The 23,662-nt window shown below is 44.0% G+C and overlaps 2 long non-coding RNA genes across 2 annotated transcripts in view; one reads left to right on the top strand and one right to left on the bottom strand.

Moving 5' to 3' along the window:
• Positions 1-904: 904 nt before the first annotated feature.
• The window catches only part of LOC143272358 (uncharacterized), a 57,857-nt gene continuing 35,099 nt past the window's right edge, over positions 905-23,662 (bottom strand). The window contains exons 3-4 of the long non-coding RNA XR_013049860.1: positions 9,823-9,885; positions 905-1,036 (exon numbers count right to left, since the gene is read on the bottom strand). This is a non-coding gene — a long non-coding RNA (uncharacterized LOC143272358). The remainder of the gene's footprint in view (positions 1,037-9,822; positions 9,886-23,662) is intronic.
• LOC143272357 (uncharacterized) overlaps positions 17,846-23,662 on the top strand; it is a 29,841-nt gene continuing 24,024 nt past the window's right edge. Inside the window, exon 1 of the long non-coding RNA XR_013049859.1 lies at positions 17,846-17,985. This is a non-coding gene — a long non-coding RNA (uncharacterized LOC143272357). The remainder of the gene's footprint in view (positions 17,986-23,662) is intronic.

The raw sequence follows: 23,662 nt of genomic DNA, 5'->3' as shown, positions 1-23,662 counted from the left end.
AAAATCTCACAATGACTAGAAACTTGAGTAAAACCAAGTAATTTGTGTTTTCAGATCTTCCAGTTATTGTTGACAGATGCCACAGCTTGAGCACTATTGCCTCAGTGGAGAGCATCTTCACTCTGCATTAGTCACAAGAGGAAACATTTATGAAGATGCTGGTTCGGTTGGGAGGTGGCATCCCTACTCCCCCCTCCCCCCACCCCCGGGATACACACAGCAGCAGGCTCTCCCAGGTGAAAAGTAGCTTTGACCTGTACACTCATGCCCTTGGGGCTGCTCCCTGCAACACAAAAAGAGGGAATGCAAGGGACCAGTCTACTAACCTGGGAAATCACAAAGAGGGAGACTGACCATTTTCCATGACTTTCCATCAACCTCAGCTGTGTCGGACATTTGGGATTTGGAAAACCTTAGCAGATTTGGGGGTGTCGGTCTCCCCTTTTCCTCACAAACACTGAAACTGTAGAGTATGTGCCATGATGTCAGCCCTGGTTAAAAGCACAGTGAAGGGGGAGCACTGTGCAAAGACAGAAGCCTCCCACCCATTTCTGCACAGCCCTGGCTTTCATTAGAAAAGCCACCACTTATAAATAAAACAAAAGTCCATTTTCAGGAAATGTAACGGTGCTCACCGAGTGCTCGTTAGATGGCTATTTCATTCTATTTTACATAATTTGGGGAAGTGCATGTGATTAGGCTCTTTTTATAGGCAAGGACATCAGGCTTTGACAGGCTGAGCCGATATGCCGAGCTGCAACCGGTAAGTTCAAAGCCAAGGTTTAAAAATAATTTCTGACCCACTCCAAAGTAATACTTCCCAACCTCAACTACAAGTGAGAGTCAGATAGAAAGATGGAAGGAAATACTGCTGTCTGAGCAGAGCCCAAGTAAGTCTACCTTGTTAAATGCGGGGTCTGTGCATCCGTGCCTCTAACATGTTCCCAATGAGGACAGCAAACAGCAAAAGGCAGGAATCACGCTTTCTCTCATATGTAGACTATATATCTGACATGGAATCAGCAGGTGGACTATTCTGGAAGAGGAAGAGGTTGGGGAGAGGGATGAGGAGGGGGATGTAGTTAAATATGAGCCAAGTACAATAACACACATGCATGAAAATGTCAAAGAGAATTCTGTTATTTTGTGTTCTAAACATTAACAACAAGGAAGCATCTTACACACAATTCTCAGTGCTAACAAGCATTTAGAGCAGCGACCAATTGTCTCTCCTTTTCCCCCATCCCTCCCCTTCCCCCTACTCCTCCCCTTCTCTGTGTCTCTCTTCTCCCTGCCTCTCTTCTTTCCTTCTTTCCCTCTCTCTTCTCTCCTCTTCTCTTTCTCTTCCCCATCCCCATCCCTTCTCTCTGCCCTCCCTCATCTCTCCTTCCCCTTCTCCTCCTCTCTATCTCCATTCTTTCCTCTCTCTCCCTCTATTCTCAATGCTTTCTCTCTCTCTCAACACCACTCCTCCTCTCCTTCACTGTTTCTTTTCTCTTCTCTCTCCCTCTATTCTCAATGCCTTCTCTCTCCCTCAACACCGCTTCTCCCCTCCCCTCGCTGTTGCTGTCTTCTCTCTCCTCCCCCTCTTTCTTCCCTCTCTCTTTCTCTCTCATCATCTCCCTCTTCCCTGCCTGCTTCTCCCAGCCTCCGTGAAGCGAGCAGCTTTGATCTACCAGCATGGGCACTTCATGTGACTTTCTGCCTCGCTGTGGCCCAGAGACAACAGACCCCAAGTGCCCTGCGGGCTGGCACTTCTGAAACCACAAACCAGAGCTCTTCCCACAATGCAGTTATCTTGGACATTTTGCCATGAAGAAGGAAAGCTGAGTGACACAAGAAGCCGCACTGTTCTGCCCATGTCCCCTTTGCCCTGGCTGAACCTGCCTGGAATGGCCTTCCTGGTCACCTCCACCTACCCAGATCTTCCCAATGAATCTCCTTCATTCAGGGAAGTGTGCTGCCTTTTCCTTCCCCCTAATCTGTGAAGCACTCGGTGATCCCAGCTGCCAGGTTAGCCCTCACTTGTACCTGGCTAGGCTACCTCTGAATTTCATGGTGTACCCACACTGACGGCCTCCACAGCAGACGGCAAAGTCTGTGAGGCCAGATCCCTCCACTTATATTCTTAGTACCCTACACAGTGTTGGAACTTGGGACACAGATATAAAAACATGTCCTTTTCAACAAATGCCAAATAAATGTCTGGGAGAGGGGATCCTCTGGGCAGCCAGCAGAGGGTCTCCCCTGGGCTCTGGTTCTCCACATCTACTCAGAAACGACAATGTGGTTTTCCGGGTGATCTGCATACAGATGACTATCGAGCACAATGCAGGTGCCGCCTTTTCACCAGCGAGACCAATTAAGAGTTCCACATTTTCAAAGCAGACTGTTTAAGAAATGCCTGTGAGGACAATTAAAAGCACAAAACACGGGTCGATGGAACTGGAAGCTATCAAAGGCTGCTAAAAGAAGCTGAGTGGCCACATGAGAGGCGACAGGGATCAGGGATCAGAAGCCAAGAGTCACCAGCCTGCTTCCTGCAGAGGCTATGGCAGCCACAACACCCAGGCACGGGGGCGGGGGATATGAATTCTCTCCACAAAAGCTTCTTAGATTGTAAAATAGAAATAGTAATAGCACATGCCTTCGTGGGGTAGTTGTTAAGATTGAACGTATTAATATACGTAAAGTAATTAAAACACTGCCTTGCGCTTAAGCACTCGATGGCTGTTGGTTGCTATGATTATAATGATTATTAATATAGTGTTATGTGTACTCAGAAATGGCTGGAGAATTATCTACCTTTTTTTTTCAGCACTGCAAAGGAACTTCATGATGTTTGTTGAATGACTTAATTAAATGACAAACTTATCTGGCAACAAATTTTGACCTGCATCAGCCTGCCAACCTGCTGCCCAAGTGCCCTGGGCTGCAGCTGCCACCCCATAAGGAAGTCTCAGGGACCCTTATATTCCCACCAAGACTGGACAAGATCAGGGTTCCCCTCCTGGCCCATCACTCGGTCTCTCCTGGCCATACCTACATTCTCCATATTGGATCCTCCTCTGCGACTTGCCCAGCCACCTTTGAATGCGATGCTTTGGGCCATTCCCTCCATCCTGCTCTTGCCTTCCTGCACTGTTTCTTTCTCCTGCACTTGGCATGTGATGGCTGCTGGTCAGCCAACACTCCTGATTTACCCTGCTTGGCTCCTAGAACCCAGCACCCTCATTCTGAGGGTGCTCTCCAATCTCCCAAGGCACAGGACCCAAATGCCCCCATCACAAACTTTTCCCTGGTTCCAAGTGAGAACTTAGTCTTACGGAGCTGACTTTAAATCCTGATACTCAGCGTCGTCTTAATTGTGACACTGGATCACTTCCTAGTCTTTTTTACCTCAGTTTCCTGGCCTGAAAAGTGGGTTCACTCTATCTACTCATTGATATAAAGTGTAAATGCCTGGAACATGCTTGGCAGGTGAAAAACCTGGTTCAATGTGGCTTCCTGCTTGGCTTAGTATTTTACAGTATGGCAGAATCACTAGCACCCCCATAAAAACACTAGATGAGCCATTTGGCCAGGCAGGACCCAGTGATTCAAACCCCAGCCTCAAACCTATTTCTCCAAAAGAGAGCAGACTTTTGTAATAAAGCTGAGTTGTGGGGATGCTGAAGAAAGCTGTTTGCAGCAGCCTTAGAGAACAAAATGAAGGGCACATCCTTAGAGACCGGGCACAGGTTATCAAGAGGATTGAAGTCAGGGTTGACAGCCAGAGAGCCAGGGTGGCTCATCAGTGTGAAATAGCATGTCCTCACTGAGCAGCCAGCAATGAAAATAGGAGGTGACATTCTGGGAGAGGATGGGAAATCCAGTGTTCCCCAAGTACCGAACCACAGTGGTCTGAAAAGATGGTTACATCAGAGGTTTGGGTTCCTTGACACACAGAGGGAACAATCCCTAGAGTTTCTAATCCAGTGATGCAGGGATTCATTACCAAGTGTGTGCATGCATGCATACATGTGTATTCCTGTATACATGTGTGTGCATGAGCACATGTGTGAGAATATGGGTGCTTGTGTGCATGCATGTGGAAGGCAGGGGTCCATCTCAAGTGTCATTTCTCAGGAGGTCACCCACAATGTTCTTCGAGGTAGGGTCTCTCACTTGCCTGGAGCCTATCAGTTAGGCTAGGCTGGGGGGCCAGTGAACCCTGCAGCCTCCGGTTTCCATCTTCCCAGCACAAGGAATGTGCACCACCACACCAGGCTTCTATTTTTCACATGGGTTCTTGGGATCAAGCAAAGACCCTCATGCTTCCACAGCAAGCATTTAGTGACTGAGTCATCTCCCGGGCCACCATTACCATTTTGTTTTAAACAATCTCAGGCCATGGTGCTGAAGACAGCCAATTTCAGAGGGTCTGAGCTAAAATAGAGGGATGATTTTGTAACTAGGTTGGATATAAACAAGCCAGATCAGGCCATGCACCACACAGTGTCTCAGCAACAGATTGCGCATGTTGGTGAACCTGTGAGACCATACAGGTGAGAGACTCCTGTCTCTGTTGACATGGTAGCCACCATAATGTCATTATGTAATCCCCACACCCGTGTTCATGGTGGTATCATGTAAACAAACCCACTGCACTCCCAATCACAGAAGCACCAATGTGGTGATATTGTGTTCCACAATATATTGTGTACCCTAATTAACTTATCTGGGGTCAGAGAACAGAAGAGCCACTAGAGGCCAGAAAATAGTTTCACACACCTTTAATCCTAGCATTCTGGAAGCAGAGATATGGATGGATCTCTGAGTTCAAAGCCACACTGGAAACAGCCTTTAATCCCAGGAAGTGATGTCAGAAAACAGAAATGTATACATGGCATGAGGACCAGGAACTAGGGCCTCTGTTAAGCTTTTAGGCTTTTGAGCAGCAGTTCAGCTGAGATCCATTCAGATGAGAACTCAGAGGCTTCCAGTTTGAGGAAATGGGATCAACTGAGGAACTGGCAAGGTGAGGTTAGCTGTGGCTTGTTCTGTTTCTCTGATCTTTCAGCGCTGACCCCAATACCTGGCTCTGGATTTGTTTTTATTAATAAGACGCAAACACTTTAAGATCTGTGCTACACCCCAGAGCTAAGAAAAGGGCTCCATCTTTAAAGTGCTTGCCTCACGAGTAGGAGAACCTGAGTTTGTTCCCCAGAGCCCGTGTTAAAAATCAGGCATGTTGAGATGCACTTGCAATCCCAGCGCTGGCATGGCAGAGGAAGGTGGATCGCTGAGGCTTGCTGGCCAGCCAACCTAACTGAATTCCAGACCCCATGTTACAGTGGGAAATTCTGTCTCAAAACATACGCACCACACACCACACACATTTACAAGGAGATAATGGGTCTTTAGCGATAGCTCCGTAGTTAAAAGCATTGACTGTTCTTGCAAAGGACCCAGGTTAAATCCTCAGCACCCACATAACAGTTCCCAACCATCTGTAACTCCAGATATCCTCTTTTGGCCTCTGAGGGCAGTGCACACACATAGTACATAGATATATATGCAGATAAAATACCCATACACATAAAATTTTTAATGAACAAAAGTGGAACACACATAACTACATTTAATGTACAGCATCTGATAACGGTAAAACAGCTCTTGCTGTTTAGGTGGCTACTGTGTTTCATTTTTATCATTTGCTGCACTCTTACTACTTACAAAAAGTTCCTGTAAAAAGTTCTGAATTAAACCAACAACTACCTGTATGTGTCTCAAGTTCATTGCATCTGTCTATATACATCATTTTCTCTGGTGCTTTGTTTGATTTCATGTTGTGTCCTGCTTCTTGGCACGAAGAGGAAGAGGCTAGACCACATCATTTAAGTGTGCAGTGGACTGTCCCATCTAGGATTATAGAAGTATGTGTCCACGGTGGCAGAATTTCTGCAGTACATTTCTCAGAACATATTTCCATCACTAAAGGACACATGATAGTATCTGGACATGTCCATTTAGCAGAGTAGCAGTTGTCCACATACCCACTGTATTTCTAGTAAGCAAGAAATAAGTCACATTCTTTGTCAAGCTTGTGGTTGACATTAGTCAGAAAGCCCAGCAGTCAACCATTAATTCATCCTTTCATTCAGAAGCAAAGCACCAATAGCCAGGTGTGGTGGCACATGCCTATGATCCCAGTACTTGGGAAGCAGAGACAGGAAGGGCATCTTCAGCTATGTAGTGAGTTCAAAGTCAGTCTCAGAAAACAACAAACAAAACCCCATCCCCAACTCTGTGACATAAGCTGTAAGTAAATAGAAAACATAGGGCTGAGGAGATGGTTCCCTGGGAAAGCACTTGTTACAAAAGCATAAGAGCTTGAACTCAATCCCCAGCATACATGTAAAAAGCCTGACATGGTGAGATACATTGCAAACCTCAGCACTGAGAGGTAGAGATGGGCAGATCCTGGGAGCTGTTCACCCCCAATAGTGAACTCCCCAGATCAAGTGTGAGAAGCTGTATCCAAAAAAATAAGGTGCATAGCAGCAGAGGAAGATACCTCTGGCCTCCACACATGTGTGCATTATTGTGTTCACAAACACACAGAGAAGGACAGCATGCAACAACACACAGGGAAGCGAGAGAGGAGAGAGATGGGGGGAGGGAGGAGGGAAGGGGGCAGACAGACTGACAGAACTAAGTTATGGAAGAAACACGGTGTGCTGTTGCATATCTGATGTTGCAGCATCAGAAGGCAGGACTGGAGGATGGAAAGTTTGAGACCTGGACTATCTGTCAGGGTCCTGCTTCACAACAACACATGAAGAAGAAAGCACAGGAAACCATAAGAAGCTGAGGAGGCAGCCACAGTTTTGTTTCAGTCCATCCAGAGAGAGCCTTCCTTCTTCTTCCCTTAGCTCTGCTTGCATTCATGCCCTAACACTGTTCCCTGGGAGGTGAGGATTACTTCCTAAAGTTCAGAGGAAAGGTGGCATCTCCTGGGTCACAATCCACAGGCTGGGAAGAGACATTTGCAGGATTCTGATGCTGATCATTGTCTTCTCTTTAATGCCAATGAGGTAGGAACAGCAGAGGAGTCCAAAAGGCAAGTCACCATAAGAGTGTCAGCTGTGATGTCTAAATTATTTAGCATTTACTGTGAGTGAACAATGATCTTAGTGCAGCATGTATTTAAACCAATAGATCTTTTCCTTTGCTCCCAGGAGTAGCAAATAGAACTGTACCTTGGAGAGATAACTTCGTGGTGGTACCAGGGGCTTTAAAAGCACTGTGCCTTTGGCAGTGTTCTTTCTGAGTCTGTCCTGTGGGACTGTCACAAAGAATTCTTTCACAGGGATGTGGAGCACTGGTTATAACGTCACAAGACACAGAAATGAAGCAAGTGTCGGACAGTAGGGGTTCCTTAAATTATCTCTGTCCTTTCTGTATGATGGGAAAATGAAGTAACGTTACTGACTCAGGGACAATTCCAAGCATCACCATTCAGAAATGCAAGGTAGCTTTAAATTCTCCATCACAGACAAGTGTTAACTTTACAAAAAGAACTGACTATATATCACATGAGCCAGAGTGTGGCGGTGCAGGCCTTTAACCCTACAACTTTGGAAGTAGAGGCAAAAGGATGGCACGACTAAGGCTGGTTTCTGTTAAATGTGAGACCACGTGGCAGGGTTCTGGGGAGGAGAAAGATGAGGAGGAAATGGGGGGCTGGGAAGAGGGTGAAAGCAATGGAAGGAGGAAGAGAAGAGGAGAAGTAGAAGAAGAGAAGGGGAGGAAAGATGATAGGGAAGGAGAAGAGAGGAGATTGGAGGTGAGGAGGGAGGAGGGGGCAGGAGGAATAGTGAGATTAAGCAAGCATGGGTCCAGGCAAAGGATTTGCTTAGAACCTTTCAGCACATCTAAGAAGGCATGCGTGATCAAGAAACAGCAAAGGGCAGGAAAGGTCAAGAGTGTGGTCAGTAAGGTATGCATCCTTGAGTAATTTTCCAAAACTTAAAAGGCAGATGGCTCTGTATTAGACTCACCATGCTGCTGCAATAAAAGGGCTCCTGTATTAATTATTCATCTGTCACTGCAATAAAACACTTGACACAAGCAACTTAAGGAAGGGAGGGTTCTTTTGACTCACAGTCTGCAGTCTGTTATGGTGAGGAAGTCACGGCAGCTGGAACAGGAAGGAGCTGGTCACATGGAATCTGTAGTCAGGAAGCAAAGACAGGTGGATGCTGCTATGGTGGAAAGATAAGCACTTCAGATATGCATGGATGGATGGACGGATGGATGGGTGGGTGGATAATAGAGATAGATAGATAGATAGATAGATAGATAGATAGATAGATAGATAGATAGATAGATAGATAGATAGATAGATAGATAGATAGATAGATGATAAAATGAAAAAACTGCCTAGACCCAAAGATGAATAAGCAGCAGTAAAAAGACATTGTTGTAAATGAATTCAAATATCCAGACCAAATGAATGAAATCTCAGAGTTCAAGTTAGTATCCATGGAGATGACCAATACTATGACACTTGAGGAGAAACTCGAAAGCTAGTTAGAGGTCACCAGGCTCAGGAGGAGCCACACATTGATATTTGAGAATCCAAGACAGGCATTGATTTTTGAGGGAGTTTCTAGCTGATACTTCTAAACTGTATAATGAAAAATGATGTATATTCAACCACAAGCAAGGTAATATGAAATGGCTAAACCCACACTGTAAAGCACACTTTATTTCATGTGTTTATCACCTTCTGTAGAGAGACTGTGTAAAACCTTCCTTCATAGATAGGAATATGGCTCAGTAGTAGGGCAGTTGCTTAGCATGTGTAAGGCCCTGAGTTCCATGCCAGCACCAGAAGGGAGAAGAATCTATGATCTTAGCAATCTTCAAGAACACAAGACATCTTTGCTAACATGGTCAGCACACTGATCTCTTGGGCTTGTCATCTGAGGAAATCATGGAACAAATTATAATGGATGCATAAAGTCTCCAGGATGGCAAACCAATAAGATTACCAGAAACTCACCAAGAGTAAACACAATGCACTAGGTAAGGTGAGGAGACTGGACCTCAGAGAAAAAGTCATCTCAAAGCGGAACAGCTGGCAATTTGAAGACAATTTCTCAGGTGGGACAGGTGGGAAACATGCGCATGAATTAGCAGCCAATTCACTATCCACATCAAATGAATTGCATATGGCAGTCATTATGAAAAGCGTCTATGGATCTGTGCCCTGTATCAGAAGCCAGGCTGACTAGCAATATGAGTGAGTGTTTATTAGCCCCCTTTGATGTATCATACTGGTATTAGTTACTTTCCCATCACTGTGACCAAATGCCTAACACACAGCAACTCAATGGAGGAAGTTTATTTTGGCTCATGGGTCAGAGGAATGCTGTCCACCATGATGGAGAAGGTATAGCAACAGGCATAATCTGAGGGGTCAGCAGAAAACAGAGAAGGGAAATGTCAGTACTCAGCCTTTGTCCCTTTTTATTCAGTCTGGGAATCTCACCCATGAGAAGGTCCACCCACATCCAGGGGAATTCTTTCCTCATCAATAAAATCTTCTTGGAAATTCCTTCATAGATACACCCAGAGGTGTGTCTCCTAGGTGACTCTAAATGCAGTCAGGTTGACAATGATTAACCATCATAAACCATCCCTTGTCAATTTGATAGCACATTACTTTAAATCACAAACTTTCATCTCTAGTGCCAAAGTGTATCGTCATCCTGTGGGGGAAAATGCATTTAGTTCATCTGTAAGATTCTCTAAAGTCCTAACAGTACTAACCTTGTTCAGAAGCAAAGTTCAATGTCTTTCCCGAAGCTCAAGGCAATCTCTTACTGGAAATGTCTGTAAGATTAAAAAAAAAAAAAAAAGAAGAAGAAGAAGGGGGCTGGAGAGATGGCTCAGAGGTTAAGAGCACTGACTGCTCTTCCAGAGGTCCTGAGTTCAATTCCCAGCACCCACGTGGTGGCTCACAACCATCTGTAATGAGGTCTGATGCCCTCTTCTGGCCTGTAGACATACATGGAGGCAGAACACTGTATACATAATAATAAATAAATTTAAAAAAAAAAAAAAGAAGAAGAAGGGGGCTGGAGAGATGGCTCAGAGGTTAAGAGCACTGACTGCTCTTCCAGAGGTCCTGAGTTCAATTCCCAGCACCCACGTGGTGGCTCACAACCATCTGTAATGAGGTCTGATGCCCTCTTCTGGCCTGTAGACATACATGGAGGCAGAACACTGTATACATAATAATAAATAAATTTAAAAAAAAAAGAAGAACTTATATATTTTCAATATACAATGGCACAGAATTAACAGTTCTATTCTGAAATGGAGGAATGTCAGTATAGTAAGCAAATACCATACCAAAATAAGACAGAAACCCATCATGGAAACACCAAATTCTGCATCTCCACATCTAGCATCTGGGGCTATGATGAGATCATCTGGACTTCAACAGGTTTTCATAGCCCCATACCACCCCCAATTCAGTTGCCTGTAGCAATTGTGACCTCTCCTTGGGCTAGTTCCACTCAACACCTAAAGCTTTCTTCGGCAAATGTCCTACCATCCTAGCATCTCCAACATCCCAAGGTCTCAGCTATAACTTAGGCTTCACCTTCACAGCTTCACTCAATGGCATCCTTGTAAAACTCAGGCACAAGCAGACACTGGCTTTCTGAACTTCAGTACAAGCCTCCACTCTCCAGAACTCTTGCATGTAACATGCCTGAAAAGTCAGAGCCACAGGGATGGTGCTATTTTATTCTGATACCAATTCCAGATGTTGTCTGAACCCCACAGACAGTGGTCTCTGTGTGCCTTTGAGGCTGAACCAGGGAAGATACTTTCCTTAATGGCCATTTTAAGGGAAGAGACACCTGAGGTAGCATTCTCAATTAAGGGTATTTCCTTTCAGTGAATTTGCATTTTTACAAACTGGGTCCTTTGAGTTTATAATGAAGTTTTTTATTTTTTTTTTTTTTTATTTTATTTTATTTATTTATTTTTATTTTATTTTATTTTATTTTATTTTTGGTTTTTTGAGACAGGGTTTCTCTGTGTAGCTTTGTGCCTTTCCTGGAACTCACTTGGTAGCCCAGGCTGGGCTCGAACTCACAAAGATCCTCCTGGCTCTGCCTCCCAAGTGCTGGGATTAAAGGCATGTGCTGCCACCACCCGGCTTATAATGAAGTTTTCAAGTCAGTGTGAGGAGACTTGGTAGATATGCATTAATTAAAAATTGAGAACCACAACCTCAAAGAAATTGCTGGTGACTATATAGTATAAATCTTTCCATGATGCTTACTGAGAACATATAAGAAAATCATTTAATGTATAAAATATACATATAGAAGTAGCGAAATATACACCCATGTGCTTCTATATGTATAAAATATACATATAGAAGTAGCGAAATATACACCCACTAGCAGGCTTGCCTCATCTCCGTGGCATGTGTGGTGTAACTGTAGGTACCTCAGAAACCTTGCTAATTATTCACTGTTTTAGTCTGTTTTACATTGCTTATCATGGAAGACATGAGTAGTCTGGGTAATGTATAAAGAACAGAGATGTATTCCATATAGTCCTTGAGCATGGAAACTCCAAAGTGAAGGCGCCAACATCCATCAATGACATTGCTACATCATCATCGCATGGTAGAAGGCGGGAGGGAAACAGAACACATGAAAGAGAAGGAAAGAGGCCAAATTCACCTCCTTGCTTCTGTGGCAACACTGTAGGAGGGGAGGGGGCATGCCACTCTCCCACGAGGGCAACACAAATCTCTCATGACCTAAAGGTCCCACCTCTCAACACTGTTGCCCTGAGAACTGGATTTTCAAATATGAACTTTGGGGAACACATTCAAGCCACAGCACTCATTCAGCACTAACAAATGTTTAACCATCCACCATGTACCAGGTGCTCAGAATCCAGCTGTGGGCTGCCGTGCCAATTCTGGGGATAAAACTCGGGTCACAGGGATGGTGTCTCTACCTCCACTCAAGCAATGTACTCACTGAACACCACCCTGTGCCAGCCCATCTAGAGGGTGGGAGAAGGCACAGATGAGTGAGATGCAGCCTTGGTATGAGGTGCTCACAGCAGAGTAAAAGACCAGCGGGGATAGGAGTGGGAGGACAGAGACTCAACTGAGCTGAAGAGGAGAAATGACTCCTTCACCTAACACATACGTGCTAATATTCCGACCCAGCCCGCCTGACGGCAAGCTCTTTTCTCTCGTGGACAGCACTTTGCTCATTTCTCTTACTTTCCCCATCTGTTTTTGAGATCTCACTTCTTTACCATGTGAGGCACTTTAATTACTAAAGTAATAATGCCGTGTCCTGTTAAACAGGTGGGTTGTCCTGAGATACCCAGTGCCTAAAATAAGATCCATTGGCATTGTACTGTGGTTTGAATGAGAATGACCCCTACAGGCTCATAGGTTAGATACTTGGCCCCCAGTTAGTGAAACTGTTTGGGAAGGATTAGGAGGTGTGGTCTTGTTGGGAAAAGTGTGTTACTGGGAGTGGGATTTGAGGTTTCAGGAGCTTTTGCCAGGCCCAGCCTCCCCCCCATCTCCCTCCATCCCTCCCCCTCTCCCTTTGTCCCTCTGCTATTGCCTGCACATCAGGATATAATCTCTTAGCTACTGCTCCATCACCAAGTCTGCCTGCCTGTCACTATTCTCTCCTCCATGACAGTCATGGGCCAGGCCTCTGAAACTGTAAGCCCTCAATTGAATGTTTTCTGTTATAAGATGTGGAACTATTTAAAATTAGAACCCCATCATTGCCAGCATGCTGTGGGACCCGGACCTCTATTGTTTTTCTTCATGGAACCCTCTAGCATCTAAACTACCACAGTTTGCCCTGAATTGACTCTCCCTCCCAACCATCCCCAAAGCATCTGAGGTCAAGAGCTGCTGTCTTCTTGGTCCACCACTGTGTCACCAGTACCCAGGAAATGGCAGCTGTTCAGTGAATAGACAGATAAACTTAGAAGTACCTATTTCTGACTTCCCACCACCTTCTCTCAATTTTTCAAGCAGAAACGGTAGCAGCATTCTGTCCAGAACTCTGGGCTCACATTAGTGCCTCTGTCCCTTTAACATTTTTGCTTGAGGCTTTCTCTTCTTATTCCATTTCTGGATCTATGGTGCATATCTGAAAGGAGAAGGCTAGCCCAAGAACAATCAGGGCTTGTCAAGGCTAGCCTAGGCCAATTTTATCAACACTCTTTGGATCTTCCACACAGATACAGAAGCCACTGGAGTGCAGCAGAGTCTGTCCTCTACAAATGGAGTCTGTCTTTTAGAGCTCATCGAAAGATCAAAAGGAAACCCACAACCAGAAGGTCAATTTATAGATTCAGCCATTAAATCAAGACATATCCTCAAGCACCTGGGACATGAACCTGATATTAAATCAAAGACTTAATCTAAGTTAAACCACCTTGGTTAAGAAGCTAGAGCTAGAGACTTGTAATTAACAACAGTCTGCTCAGCCCTCACTGAGCCAGCTGAGGGGTGCCATGCCTGGGCAACCTTGTTACTGCCATGGGGGCTTTAGGGAGGCTCACCTTCAGTTATGGAGGTTGTGATTGGCCTCTCTTTCTCTCTCTCTCTCTCTCTCTCTCTCTCTCTCTCTCTCTCTCTCTCTCTCTCCTCATCCTGGGCTCCATTCACTTCAGCAACTTAGGCCTCTTGTCCTCTTCTCAAACTCATCAAGGGCACTTGCAGTTGAAGGTCCTTTGTACCTTCTTACCCCGTCTTTCTTTTTCCTGCTCTTGTGATAGAATACCTGACAAGACTTCAGGTAGAAAAGGTTTACTGTGGCTCACAGTTCAAGGTGCAGCCCATCATGGCACAGAAGTAAATGTGGCTAGACCCTGAGGCAGCTGGTCACATGACACCGAAAATCAGGAAGCAGAGAGACACTTCCAATGGCTTAGCATGTCAGCTTGAAACAAGCTAGAGTTTCCATCAGAAGGAGGGTGCCTCAATTGAGAGAATGCCTCCACATGGTTGTACCTAAGTCTGTCTGTAGCAGGAATCTCAAAAGTTCTTATTAATAAAATCAAACCTAAGGCGAGTTATTGGGGTCCATGCTGGTAGATCAGAGAGACAGAACAAGCCACAGCTATCTCACCTCGCCGGATCCTCAGCTGGTCTTGTCTCCTCAGACTGGAGGCCTCTGAGTCCTCATCCGGAATGGGTCTCAGCTGAATTACTGCTCAAAAGCCTGAATGCTTAACCAGCCCAATGCTTAACCAGCCAAAAGCCTCTAGTTTCTGGTCCTCACGCCTTATATATCTTTCTGCTTTCTACCACCACTCCCTGGGATTAAAGGCTGGCTTTCTGGGATTAAAGGTGTGTGTCACCATGCTTGGCTATTTCCAATGTGGCCTTGAACTCACAGAGATCCAGAGGGATTTCTGTCTCTGGAATGCTAGGATTAAAGGCATGTGCTATCACTGACTAACTAGTGGCTTGTCTGTTCTCTGACCCCAGGTAAGTTTATTAAGGTACACAATATTTTGGGGAACACAATACCACCACATCTGTCATTTTTTTAACTAGTGATTGGTGTGAGAGGTCTCAGTCCATTGTGGGTAGGGCTACCCCTGGCTTGGTGGTCTTAATTTCTATAAGAGAGCAGGCTGAACAAACCATGTGAAGCAAGCCAGTAAGCAGCTCTCCCTCTGTGGCCTCTGCATCAGCTCATGTGTTCCAGTTTCTGCCCTGACTTCCTTCGATGATGAACTGTAATATGGAAATATAAGTCAACTAAATCTTTTCCTCTCCAAGTTGCTTTTGATCATAGTGTTTCATTACAGCAATAGTAGCCCTAACTAGGACAGCTCCCTTTCTCCATTTTTTATAGTCCTGAATCCCTGGCTCAGGAACCAATTCCACCCACAATTAGGAAAAGGTTTTCAAAATTAATTAATGTAACCAAGATAATCTCCCACGGGCATGTCCAGGGACCTATCTCCAAGGTGATTCTAGATTCTTTCAAGATGACAGTTATCACCAACCATCACACATACACACACATACACCACACACATGCACACTCACACGCCCAAAAACTTGCCTTTCAGTTTGTCTCGGATGTTAACTCTCTCATACCCTATTTAACTCTGTGAGTCCCTTTAATAATCTTAATGCATTCTCCAAATTGCATGTATTGGAAACCTGGTCCTCATCACAGTGGTGCTGAGAGGTGGGGCCTTGGAGAGGTGACTACGTCAAGAAAATGCTCTCAGAAGTGAATCTGGCAGCTCATGGATTAATGATCAATGAGCTAGTCTAGGAACAGCTAACCCCTGTACCAGGCTTGCTTGGTACTGCCTTTAGTACCCTCTGTCATGGTGTGACATGGCAAAGGATACCTTCAGCAGAGACACAGCCACACTCTTAGACTCTAAGCCTTCAGAACCATAGCATAAATATACCTATTATCTGTAAGTCACTCAATCATGGCCTAGAGTGATAACAGAAAATGGAATAGGACAGTCCCCGCCATTGCTGCCACTTGCTTACACCATTTGTGCTCATCCCACTGACTGCACCCCTGCACCCTGTTTCTCTCATTCACTGACTCTCTTTGCCTCACCACTATGTGTGCCTTATGGGGACAGTAATTTCACATGTTCATCAAGTGCCCTGTCCCCAGTCACCAAGAAGTGTCTGGCTTATACTAGGCACTTGATGCCTAATCACTTAACTAAGTAATCAGTTAGCCAAATGATTGATTCAATGCTCAATTAAACGGCTAGCTAACTAATTCAGCATGTGTCAGTGGCCCTGTATGCCCACCTGGCTAATAAACCCCATCAAAACCAAGGCTGGAAGGCTGGGACTAGCTCAGTGATAAAATACTTGCCTGGCATAGAGAAGATTCTAGGTTGATTACTTGGGTCACTGAGACCAATAAGGTCCTCTAGACAAGCAAGTCATGACCCCTGGTATCTTGTGAATATAGCTAAAGTACGTGATATTCTTGAATGAAACGGTCTTTATTAAACCCATCACTAAATACATTGAATTTATATCAATAAAATTAATTGTTAAAACCCCCACCTGAGTCTCAGATGACATGTCAGTACCCTTGGAACAGAGTCCAAATACTCTGCCCCTCTTAGTCTTATCTCAGGAATACCCCACACACTGCTGTCTCTCTTTACCCTCCAGTGAACTAGATTTGTTCTCTGCCCCTCAAGCTCACCTCAAGTTCTTGTCATGTGTGACATCTCTTCCTAGAGTGGTCCTTTCTGTCATCCCTGCTCTTCTACCTGGCCAGCCTCTCTTGCTCTGCATCACCTCATAAGCATTTACCACACTCTTCTTCAAAATGTCTTCTTGCAGTCCTGGAAGTCTTCCTAGACTTAAACTGCTGAAGTGTATCGATAACTTTCCCTTCTCCATAGTATCCCAGCATATGCAGCACTGGACATGATTCTCTTCAAAGGTGCACCTACATTTTTTGAGACAGGATCTCGTGTACTACAGGCTGACCACAAACTCACTATATAGCTGAAGATTATCTTGAACTTCTGATGTACCTACCTCCACCTCCCAAGTGCTGGGAATTGCAGGTGTGCTCTACCATGCCCTGTTTATAAAGAGCTGGAAATGGACACAGGATCTTGTGCATGCTAAATAAGCACTCTGCCAGTTGAGCTCCATCCTAGCCCAAGATTTTGAACTTCTGCACACTGTAGGTGTAGGATCTCTCACACCAAGCAGTTTTCCAGTTCCCTCTGCACAAAGCCTGAGTGTCCTATGAGTCAACTCAATTCTATCATTTCTCTGGGATGACAGTTTGACCCCATGAGTAAATGACTTAGCTCACCAGGCTGTACTGCAAAATGCCAATCACAGTCCCAGGTTGTAACCTATGTTATTGACCCACTGGTTGTAAACTTCCACCTTCAGGTTTGATCACTGGCTTTAGAATGACTCACAAAACTTGGGAAGGGGCCTAATTCACTATTGATAGATGATTGTTAAGGTTCTAACTCAAAGAAAGACAAACAGCCATGACTACCAAGTGAGGTTCTCGCCATACATATTGTCACTAGGAGGCTAGAGAGGAGCCATTACTTAGGAGTGGCTGAGTCAGTTCTTCATCATCTGTTCTTACATCAATGCTGATCACCTTTTCCTCCCCTCTCCTCAAACATGGAGCTGGAATACAATAAGGAATAGGACTCAGAGTTCCAGCCCTATGGTTTCACAGTTAGTTTTCATGCAGCTTGTCTCCATCTGGAAGCTATTGAGGTACCACCAAGGGACCCCACCCTGACAGCAGCAGTGCAGGTGTGGCTAACAGACACTTGCCATGAATACAAAAGATGTTCTGTCCTCTTACCACCTGTGGTGGTTTGAAAGAAAATGACCCCCCAAGGGAGTGGCACTATTAGAAGGTATGGCCTTGTTGGAGGAAGTGTTTCAGTGTGGAAGTGGGCTTTGAGGTCTCATATATGTTCAAGTCATGCCCAGTATCTCAGACTACTTCCTGTTGCTTGTGAGTCAAGATGTAAGAACTCTCAGCTACCTCTCTAACACCATGTCTGCCTGTGTGCTACCTTGCTTTCCTCCATAATGATAATGAACTAAACCTCTGAACTGTAAATGAATCATCACAATTAAATGTTTTCTTTTATAAAAGTTGCTGTAGTCATAGTGTCTTTTCACAGCAATAGAAACCCTAACTAAGACACTACTGTTTCTCATGAGATTGTTCTAGAACATTCCAAAGGTTCTAGAAGTATTGTTCAAGAACTAAGAAACTGCATCCCATTTATTTCTTTTTCCAGTTCAGAAGAGGTAAAGTACATCATAAGGATAAGCCCATGGCTCTGAAGACCAGGAGTTTGCATCCTAACTTTTCTACTTAATGGTTTGTGGCCTAAAATAAGTTACTTAAGGTATGTGTTTCTCATCTACAAATAATTCATAATCCATTCAACACCATTTTCTGGGCTTGGAATGTGACAGTGGACAGTAGTGTGGCTCAAAGTGGTAGTGCAGCCAAACTCCTATGTGACAATAAGGAGCCAGCTACATAAGCACAACATGGAGGTGGAAGTATCATTTCTGAGGCGTGAGGCAGATAAAGCCTTGTGCTGTTCAGAGAAGAAGCATGTGTGCATTCAGCATCCTCAAAAGCAGGGCTAGTACCCTGAAGACATACAGGGCCACCCATCTTACCCTGATTCTGGCTTCTTACCCAGTCTTCTCCTGATATAACCAGCTCTTGGATCTAGCTTCCATCTCAATTCATCCATATCTAACATCTCCCTCCACTTGGCCCCCAAGATGGACCCTACCTACCTGACCTCAGTGCCCTACTTTTGCGCTTTATAATATCAGGTGGCACCAATAATTAGGTTTCCTCCAGCTCTTGACCTAAAAATATTTAAGATATATCTCACTGGGTAGTGGGAAGACAAAAATCAAGGCTCTTATTTCAGGTTCTTATATCAAGGAAAACTAGTTAGGTGAGAGTAAATATCAACCCCACATCCCAGTGGCCTATAATCCCAACCTCCTCTGGCTCGATTCTCTCCAATGCTTGCTTCCACAGCCTGTATAAATGGATATTTTGTTCTTAATTTGTGTCTGCTTCATCTGGCCCTTTCCAGCAAAGATCCTCAAGCAGAGGTCATGTCACCTACTTCAGATAATTTGACAGTATCTGGAGACCTTTTAGATTGTCACAATAGAGTCTAGATGCTGCTGGACTCTAGTAGGTAGATGCCAGGGATGCTCTTGACCATGCTATGAGTAGCTATAATGAGTAGCACACACACTGAAATGACAGATTATCTTATTTCAGTGTCAACAGTGTCATGGTGGGGAAATACTACTGTTAACCCTTGAACTACGAACGTACAGAAAAGAGATGCTATGGGTTGGGGAGATGACTTATCTAGTTAAGTGCTTGCTACAAAAGCGTGAGGACCTGAGTCAAATCCCCAGAACCCATGCAAAAAGCCAGGCATGGAAGTGCTTGTAATTATAGCTGAGGAGAAGTATACAGGCCAATCAATGGAGCTTACTGGCCAGCAAGCCTGGATAGATTGATTAACCCCAGGCCAATGAAGCTCCCACAAAACAATAAAGCAGCAGCGCCTGAGGAACAGTACCCAGTGTTGACCTCTGCCTTTCACATGCGCACAGACATGCAAACACACATATTTACATACTGCCACACACAAAAGCAATGTCAAAGCATACCTAGCATGTAGATGGGTTTCAAAAAAGACATGTGTTTCTTCTGGTTTCATAGGTGTTTATTCAGCCTGGCAGAGAGGCTATGGTGGAGTAGACCAGTTCACATCATGGTGGACATGTTGAAGCAAAAGAGAACAAAGGAGGGTCTGGGTGTGGCATAGCCCTGAGTGGTAGGAGCCCCACCCATACAGACCCACTTCTCTCCAAGGGGCATTTCATGTTTCAGTCATCTTAAGTAGATGAGCTCCATCTCTGCTTAGTCCACTGTGTGGGAGAATATGGAACCTCCCGTCCACTGAACCTACACATGACTCTTCCAGGCCCTGGTCAGCATTCTGTCCTCACCTTCTGTGAGACATGCTTTATTAGATGAATGAGGTCATGAGATGTTTGTTTTGTGCCTCTAAAACATGCCTAACATCGGATTTCCTGGAATTGGAGCTATGAATGATTGTGAACTATCATATGGGTGCTTGAAACTGAACCTGGGTCCCCTGCAAGAGCAACAAATGCTTTTAACCATTCAGTAGCCATCTCTACTGCCCAACTTTGAACTTAGAGAGACTTCAGACTATGAAAGTTGAAATATATTTATGTTATGAGATAAACGTGAGACTTTGTGGACAGGGGACAGAAGGTTGTGGTTTTAAAGGGGTGTGTTTATGTGTCAAGTTGACAAGGGAAGGAATGTGATGGTTATGCTTGTCAAATTGACACAATCTAGAGTTACCTGAAAAATTAGTCTCAATGAGAAACTTTCTACATTGATTTGGCTTGTAGGCATGTCTATGGAGAAATTGTCTCAATTAATATAATTTATGTGGGAAGATCCAGCCTACTGAGAGTGGTGCCATTCACTAGGCAAGGGAGTCCTGAACTGTATAAAAATTGAGAAATCAAGATGAACACAAATGAGCAAGTGAGCATGTAAGCATTTATTGTCTCTCTGTTCTTACACATGGATGTGCACTACCTGTCTGGGGTTTCTGCCTTGACTTCCTCACAGAGATGGACTGTAGCCTGGAATCATAAGCCAAAAGTTTCTCCCTAAGTTTCTTTGTTTGATACATTCATTTGTTAAAAAAAAAAATTAAAAACTTTTTACTCCAAGAACTAAAAAATAAGTAAATAAAAAAATAAAAGCATGTCTTAACTTAAAGCTTGGTGAGGTGCTTTCTGCAGATACAGATTCCCATGGCAATTGTGGATACTTGGAAATACAACACACAGGGCAATTCAAAGCAGTCATATGATGTTGATGGGGCTACAAAATGGCACAGACACTCTGGGAAACAGTCTAGCAATTTCCTGAAAAGTTAAACTCACATTTGCAATATGACCAGAAAGCCCTCCCCTTCTTCAATAAACAAAAACTGTTCACATAAAAACCTAGACAGATACACAAATGTCCAGTCATCTACTCAGCATCACCCAAAACCAGAGACAATGGGATGACGCACAGCCAGCCACCTCCCAGAATACTACTCAGTAATGAGAGCGAGCTGCTATGCACGGAACAAACTTTGCAAACCTCAGAAGCATCAACTGGGTGAAACTGTCTGTCTTAAGAACTACCATTCGGTCCAAGTGGACTACTGTTAGAGAATACTGTGCCCCAGATGGCTTTCCAGCTGCAGAAATACGTGACTAACAGTTTGGGGGATCAGAAGCACAAGATCAAGGTGCAGCATGGTTGAATCTGAGGAAGCTCTCTTCCAAGTGTCCCACTGTCAGCTTCTTGTCTCCTAATATGAGAAAGGACAGGAGAGCTCTCTCGGGCTCCTCTCATTAAAAACATTAAGCCCACTAGCGAGGTCTCCACCTAAAACCTCAACTCAAATACTAGCACATTAGGATGATACTGCAACATATGAATTTGATGGGAGAAGGGACCATCAGTGTTCAGTCCATAACATGACTTCATCAGGAAGACAAAATTATTCTCATTTTTATTAATGGGTTTGTTTGTTAGAGATAATGTGCCATGCATATAGAAATCATAGGACAACTTGCAGAGGTCGGGTCTCTTTTTCTGCCATGTGAAACCTACAGATCGAACTCAAGTTTTCAGGCTTGGCATCAGTCTCACAGAATGGAAGCAGACAGTGTCCCAGGTGGACCCAATGGGCTTGCACAATGCAGAGCCAAGTCCCCAGTCAAAGCCAAGTCCAAAGCAGGCCTCCTCAAGATATCAACTTTACGTCAGTTTTGGTCACCTTTCCTCGTATGGGGTCTTTGTATAGACCAATAATAATGTACTCTGAGTCTTTAGTCCCAACCAAAAAGTAAAGAAGGAGCTGGAGAGATAGCCCAGTGGTTAGGGCACTTACTGTATACACAGAAGGATCTGAGTTCAAATCCTCAGGCTATGTGAGCGCCTATAAGCCCAGTGCTGGGAACTGGAAACCAGAGGACTGTGGAGCTTGGCTGGCAGCCAGCGAGAGATTTATCTCAAAAGAATAAGGTAGAGGGTGATAGAACAGGACACTCAACACCCTCCTCTGGTCTCCATGCAAGCACATGGCCCATGCACCTGCACATGCCTGTACACCGTGAACACATATGCCACACACACTTATACATGTATTTTCACGCAATAAGTAAATAATAAATCAAAAAGAAAAGATAAAATAAAATCACTTCAGTATAAATTGAATTAAATGATGCCTGGCCAGATGGACAGGAAAAACCTGCTTCCTCAGATTCTGGCCACTGGTGACAAGGGCTCAGAGCAGATGGACCTCCTTCCCCATATTAAGCTAAAATCAGGCTACCAAGCTGACCTGAATATAATTTTCTCTCACCTTGGGTCTGATTGTGTGACAAAAAGAAGTCACCAAACTCCCTCACTATACATTTAAAAATAGAGAAGCCCCCAAGGCACAGAAGGGCAAAGAACTCACATGCTTCCTTAAGGATAAAAGGAAATGGAAAGACAAGACATTCCCCCTCCTACAGTGGCCCCCACTCCACCAAGACCAAAGCATCTCAGACTAAAAGAAAAAAACTTCCTAATATGTGCAGTTCCCTTCTTTTAAAGTTTCAGGCATGAACACCCTGCTATGATAAAAGTCCTGGAGAGCTTAGGGATGCAAGGGATATACCTACACATAATAAATCCAGTTTACAGCAAACCCACAGACAACATAAACTTAAATGGAGAGAAACTAAAAAAAACAAAATTCACTAAAATCAGAATCAAGACAAGGTTGTCCACTCTCTCCATACCTATTCAATATAGCACTTGAAGTCTTAGCTAGAGCAATAAGACAACTGAAGAAGACCAAAGGGATACAATATGAAAGGAAAAAGTCAAAGTATCTTTATTTGCAGATGATATGATCTTCACAGATATTGAATAGATAATTTTCAGCTTCATATGGACACACACAAAAACAAGACAGCTAAAACAATCTTGAATACCAAAAGAATTGCAGGAGGTACCACCATTCCAGATTTCAAGTTGTACTATAGAGCTATAGTAATGAAAACAGCATGGTATTGGCACAAAAACAGACATATTGATCAATAGAACTGAACTGAAGACCCAAACATAAATCCACACATCTATGACACCTGATCTTTCATAAAGAAGTAAGAAACACACAATGGAAAAAAGACAGCATCTTCAAGAAATGGTGCTGGCCAAACTAGACAGCTGCATGTAGAAGAATCCAAATAGATCTATACTTATAATCCTACACAGAACTCAACTTCAAATGGATCAAAGACCTCAACATAAAACCAGATTCACTGTACCTGAGAGAAGAGAGAGTGGGCAATAGCCTTGAACTCATGGGTACAGAAAAAGACTTTCTGAACAGAACATTATTACCATAGGCATTAAATCAACACTTAAAAATTGGGGCCTCATGAAACTGAAAAGCTTCTATAAGGCAAAGGACACTGTCCTTTGGACAAAGTGCCAGCCTACAGAATGGGAAAAGATTTTTACCAATTGCTCATCTGATAGAGGGCTAATATCCAAAATATATAAATAACTACAAAAAAAACTAGATGTCAAGAAAAGAAATAACGCAATTAAAAACGGGGCACAACATCACTTTCTTCTTAAGTGCTGGGATTAAAGGCGTGTGTGCTTCCCAAGCAAAGGCATGAGATCTTTGGTTGATAATTTTGTCAGGGTTAGACTGGGGCTTACGGGTTTGAGAGAAGGTGATCACAGAGATAAAGCACCATTTTCATCACAATGTATCGACGGTGGATGCTATCAATATGACTGATCACTGCTGATAGACCAGGTTTCTCAACTATGTTACATATTTCTCCATTGCAAAAGTGCATTACTAAGCAGAGCTGACTCTTCAGGATGGTGTGTGGTGAGGATTTTACTATAAGTATTAACTT

The sequence above is a fragment of the Peromyscus maniculatus genome, chromosome 1 (assembly GCF_049852395.1).
Source record: "Peromyscus maniculatus bairdii isolate BWxNUB_F1_BW_parent chromosome 1, HU_Pman_BW_mat_3.1, whole genome shotgun sequence".
Classification (NCBI taxonomy): Eukaryota; Metazoa; Chordata; class Mammalia; order Rodentia; family Cricetidae; genus Peromyscus; species Peromyscus maniculatus.
This window is presented reverse-complemented; position numbering and strand designations above follow the sequence as displayed.